We start from the raw sequence: 6,000 nt of genomic DNA, 5'->3' as shown, positions 1-6,000 counted from the left end.
GGTAATTCATGTATATCATGGCTTAGCAAGAAGCAGCCTACAGTGGCCACTTCCAGCTGTGTGAAGCTGAGCACATGACAACTTTTACAGCTACAGTTGAGTGTGTGTGGCTTAAACGTCTTATGGCTGATTTGGGTGCTGGACAGTCTAGCACTACGATTTTCATTGATAGCCATAGCGCATTAGCAGTTGCGAGAGGAACCCAGTGTTTCATGCTTGCACTAAGCACATTGAGGTGCATTACCACTATGTCAGGGAAAGACTCTCCACAGCAAATCAGCTTGGTCTATGTGCCTACACATGACAACATGGCATATTTATTCAGCATATTCATTCACGAAGGCTCTTCCTCGTGAAAAGTTTGAAACTTTTTGTAAAGCTTTGGGCTTACTGTCTTTTTAGGATTGATCAGTCATACCCTGTACATGTTCACATCATCACTCCAGGGGGGATTTGTAGCATTATATGGTAGTGATGTGTGTGAACACACTTAGGACCGCCAGGGCACTTTTTCCCTCACTAGGAGGTTTTTTCCCTCGTGCGTATGTACACCCTCTTATCTACTCATTTTGGGGTGTGTACTTATCTTTTTTATCTGGCACACATTTGTTTATCTCTATATAGTGAGTTTGTGTGTTCTTAAGCTTCTCTATCTTGTCTATCTTGTGTCTTGTGTGTGTGAATTGTTGTAACCCTAACCTAATTCCAACAACGCCATTAGCAAAGTCCACACCAAGCACCATGATACCCACCGACAACTTCAAAGCCCCGCCACATCCATCGCCCCCAACTTGAAAAAGCTACCAACCTCTTGATAAGAAGATCGAGATGCCAGCACACCAACCCTAAAGGTAGCACTACTACAAGTAACCAACCTGTACAACATCGTCAACATTGCCATCAACAAGAAGACCACCACATCCGATCGCGCTACTGGCATTCCAATAGCAAAGCGATGACCAACATAACGTTGACAATCACGATCTTCTTGATAATCTCAGTAAGTGAAGGTAAAACACTTCTCACCCTCCTTTAATGACTTATGATAGCTCCCTTGTTGAGTGGGTAGAACACTCCCCTTGGAGGGTAGAGCTAGGTAAGCTTGGTTTCTTTGTGGGTGCCCTCCCAGATAGTCCAAAAAACCCTTTTTAAACATGCCAACTGACCATGCCGTATCACACACAATTGGTGCTAGCATGACACTGCCCATATAACGACTATGCACTTACCGAAAACTAAGAATTTAATCCATTGCACAAGGAACCTTTATAAACACATCATGCCATCCACATCGTCCCCCCTCTGTAGGGAGCCTAGAAAGTGGGATCTTCCACTGATACATTCACCAAAATGTGCCAAAATTCATAAAATGGAGACCCTTGCCTTGGATAATACCCCCTTGGAAGGGCATACCCAATGGAAGGCTAACACTTTGCCAACCATGAGCTGATCTCCCCCATTCTTAAATCACTCCGGATCTCAATGAGGCACCAAGTATCACTACTAAGCAAGAAGCCAATGAAGATGTCAGGAAGGACCTAGGGGTGTCCTTGCATGTCCATGAACAACAGCTCACATACCCACCAGTCATGCGGGATCTCACAATCCATGGTAAATTTCAAAGCCACCTAGATGGACACTTTGACATATTGCTTGCTTGTATGCTACTAGATTCATGCATGCTATTGCTTGGTTGTATGCTACTAGATTCATGCATGCTAGATGGATGCTTGCTTGAATAAATTTTCTTGTAGGTTTTCTTGTTCCATTAATATCTTCTTCCATTAGATAGATGCTTGCTTAAATAGGCTTTCTTGTAGGTTTACCTCTTCCATTAGCTTCTTCTTTCCCCACCTCTTGTGAGAGAGAAATATTACAAAAGACCATCTCTTTTTGCCTCCATCTAGGCATTGAGAGCTCTACCTTCACCCCATTAGCAAAGGAGCATTATTCCCGTGTGCTAATGAAGCAAGTACGTGATGGATAAGTTAGCACACCCACATAGGGAAGTGATAGATTATGGCTAAGGAAAGACCCAACAAGGTAAGCTCTTGACTCAAACATATTTATACTACACTAGGGATTCCATTCTAAGATAGACTAGGGTAAGGTAAGCTTTGGCAAGGCTAAGGTAAGCTCTTGACTCAAACATATTTAGTGCTTGTCAGACTAGACTAGGGCATGATTCCAAGCTATTGGGATTCATGCGGTGTTGATTAAGAGGTTGCACTTTTAGAAACATATGGTTTTAGAGTCAGTGTATGCATTTGTTTGTTGTGTTTGATTTTGATTTGAAGGTAAGCTCTTGACTCAAACATATTTAGTGCTTGTCAGACTAGACTAGGGCATGATTCCAAGCTATTGGGATTCATGCGGTGTTGATTAAGAGGTTGCACTTTTAGAAACATATGGTTTTAGAGTCAGTGTATGCATTTGTTTGTTGTGTTTGATTTTGATTTGAAGGTTACTTGTATAAGGGAATTCTATTTTCATCTATTGGAAGGGGAAAACCCTAGTTCATTGGTGATTTGCATGAAATTGGAGCCCGAGGCTTAGATTTCATTGCTTTAAGCCAAGGAATAACTTAGCAATAAATGTGAGCTTGGACACGTGAACCTGGACATGTGAGCTGTGAACCTGGATGCGCGGGGACATGTGAGCTGTGAGTCTGGATACATGAGCCTGTAGACGTGAGCTTGCAGACGTGAGCCTAGAGACATGACCCTAGAGGCATAAACCTATAGATGTGAACCTATAGACATGAACCTAGAGACATGACCACATAACCTTGTAGATGTGAGTCTAGAGACGTGAACCTGCATATGTGAGCCTATAGATGTGAGCCTACAGATGTGGGTCTAAAGATATAAACCTGGATATGTGAACCTGGAGACATGAACTTGTATACGTGAGCCTAGTAACAAAAAAGGGGGAAAAAATCGTGTCTCTAAATCCATTTTCAAGCTTGCATCAGAAGCAAAGCACCAGCAGGGACCTTTGATATGTGAACCCGACCTAAACTAATTATTGGAAATGACAATATAGTCAACTATAGTGCATCAAACCACAATTCCTCAAACTTACCAAGCCTTCGATCCCAACAACAAGTAGCACTTAGCAAAGTGCTCCCATGTTAAGAAGGCTAGACTCCTTTGGATCCACAAGTGAGGAGATTTGGGAAGAAATGAGCCAACAAAACATATACGCGAGTGGAGGAAAAGAAAAATCCTTTGAAACAAGAGCCACTACATGGTCCTTTGGTCTTTAGAGTCACCAACTAACTCTGCCAATAGTGTCCTAGAGTGAAGAAGGCATTCACTTGCTTAGATCTCTAGATTCACGAACTGGTTTGGTCAACAACACCCTAAATTTTATGAAGAACCGCCTTATCTTTGGGTGTAGCTCTAGTGAAGGAGCGAGAGCAAGACCAAAAACCACAAGGTTCACTCCCATAGGAAGTGGCAAGCCATGTCAGATGTCATTATGTTTCAAACATTTGTATCAATCCTAAGCAGACCATGACCAAACAAGTAACCCACCAACAATCGCAGTTTTACGGGACATTTATCTTTTTATGTACCACCAGGGACACATGTTCCATAGTACATGCAATAAACAAGCGCACACAACGTAAGGAAGGAGTCCCACTCCCCATAGGAACACATTAAAGAAGCACCTTTACCATGCAACCAGGTTTCAATTCTTCTCCATATGGACGAGGAACATGGAACCCGAGGAAGAGTAAAGAGCTAGTGTCAAGGACTACCTCTTCACAAAGGGATCCATGAGAGCATTCTCACAATATATCCTTAGTTGTTGTAGCATCAAAGCCAAGTCGGTGGAGGATAAGTACCATTAGAGACCTTGGTCAGCCTCCTGTGGATATTACATCGACTTGCGAATGCCCAAACTAGAGAGCACCTTGCCGAGCACCTTGCCGGTGGCTTAACAATGGTTCGAGAAAAGTTTGCCAGCAGGAACCATCAAGAAGGGACTAGTTCACAAGGCGGCATCTTCATCAAATGGGTGATAGTCAACGACAAATGCCTTAGCTACTATTAGTTAAAAAAGAAGAGATATTTAGAGAAATGATGCATTTTTGACACCTCAGTGTGAGGAATTTTCCCTCATGAAGGAGGTGCCTATTTCACATGTGTGGTTGAGTTTTAAACTCACAAATAATGAGATATTTTCATCTCTCCTCTCTCCTGCTTCAACTAGATCCAAAAAGTGAGCTAAACTGACCTAAAAATGGTCAAAAATTGACCAAACTGATCTGGAAAATTCTAGAATCAGTTTGCTTGGTTAGAGGCTCACTTTTTCCTATAAATGAAGCCTCCCCCTTTGTAAATGGTTAATAGTGTTTATGCACTGTTACTCTACTCCACCCTAGATTCAAGAACTATGAATTTTTTAATAATTAAGTTTTGACCATTCCCTCTTCTAAAGAATTGGTGGCCACTCTTGTTGCAAACAAGAGTAGATCCCTCAAACCATCAAGCCAAAGGAAAGCTCCCAGAATTTCATGTAAGTTAGAAATCTTACTTTTTCTTTATTCTTTTAATGGTTTTCTAATTTTTTGTTATCTTAAAATGATAAACAGATGTTATGCCTTGATGGAAAGGCTTTACCCCTCTCTCTTCTTTCTTAAATTGTACCCTTCTTTATCCTAGTTAAGTAATCTAATTGTTGGAATTAAACTTTTCATATTGTTTCTCTTTTACAAGTGAAATTTGATTAGTTTAGAGAGTTTAAAACCATTTGGGGATATTTTTAAGTAATTTTAAGCTAGGAAAAATTGAAAAATGGTCAGCCATACAAAGAAGGTTATGGTAAATTTTTTGAAAATTTGGTGAAATAAGTTTTATCTTAATGCATAGAAAGATGCATAAAGAAATTTATTTTTATTTCAAAAGAGTTATTCTCGTCAATTTTGATTTTATGCATAGAAAGATGCATAAAAATTTTTATTTTTATTTCAAAAGAGTTATTTTCGTCAATTTTGAATTTATACATAGAAAGATGCATAAAAGATTTATTTTAATTCGAAAGTGTTATTCTCCTTAAAATTGAATTTATGCATAAATAGATTTTTATAAAAGTGTTATTTCCCACTGAAGTTGTTCTTATGCATAAATAGATGTGTAAAGAATCTTTATATCAAAAATAAGAATTCTCTTACATTCTATAAATGGATGTGATGAGAATAGAAGTAATGAAAATGAGAGGTAAATAGATGTGATGAGATGTGATGTGAATCAGATAAATATGAATGAATGATATAGGATGTGAATGAATGTGATAGCATGTGAATCGGGATGTATGATAAAGGATGTGAATAGATATGATGTGATGAGAATCTGGATGTGAATGAACGATAAGGGACGTGAATGAATGTGAATGAGATGTGATGTGAAATGAATGTGATAAGCTGCGATATAAACTGGATATATGTTAATGTATGAGAAGTGATGAGATATAAGGGTAGATACAAGTGGATGAGATCTGAATGAATGATATAGGATGTGAATGAATGTGATAGCATGTGAATCGGGATGTGAATGAATGATATAGGATGTGAATGAATGTGATAGCATGTGCATCAGGATGTGAATGAATGATAAAGGATGTGAATAGATATGATGTGATGAGAATCGGGATGTGAATGAACGATAAGGGACGTGAATGAATGTGTTAGCTTGTGAATCGGGATGTAAATGAATGAGATGTGATGTGAAATGAATGTGATAAGATGCGATATAAACTGGATAGATGTTAATGTATGAGAAGTGATGAGATATAAGGGTAGATACAAGTGGATGAGATCTGATGAGGATAAATGAGAAAATAAGTGTTGAAATAGGAAAAGATGTGATTAAATGAGAATGGTAATGCTTATAAATTGATGTGGACAAATGTATGGATGGTGTGGATTGATGTGTGGATAATGTGGATTGATGTAGATGGATGTATGGATGATGTGGATTGATGTGAATGGAT

The sequence above is a fragment of the Cibotium barometz genome, chromosome 36, assembly GCF_041138505.1.
Source record: "Cibotium barometz isolate CiBa-2024 chromosome 36, ASM4113850v1, whole genome shotgun sequence".
Lineage (NCBI taxonomy): Eukaryota > Viridiplantae > Streptophyta > Polypodiopsida > Cyatheales > Cibotiaceae > Cibotium > Cibotium barometz.
The sequence above is the reverse complement of the archived record's forward strand: the minus strand, read 5'-3'. Positions refer to the sequence as shown.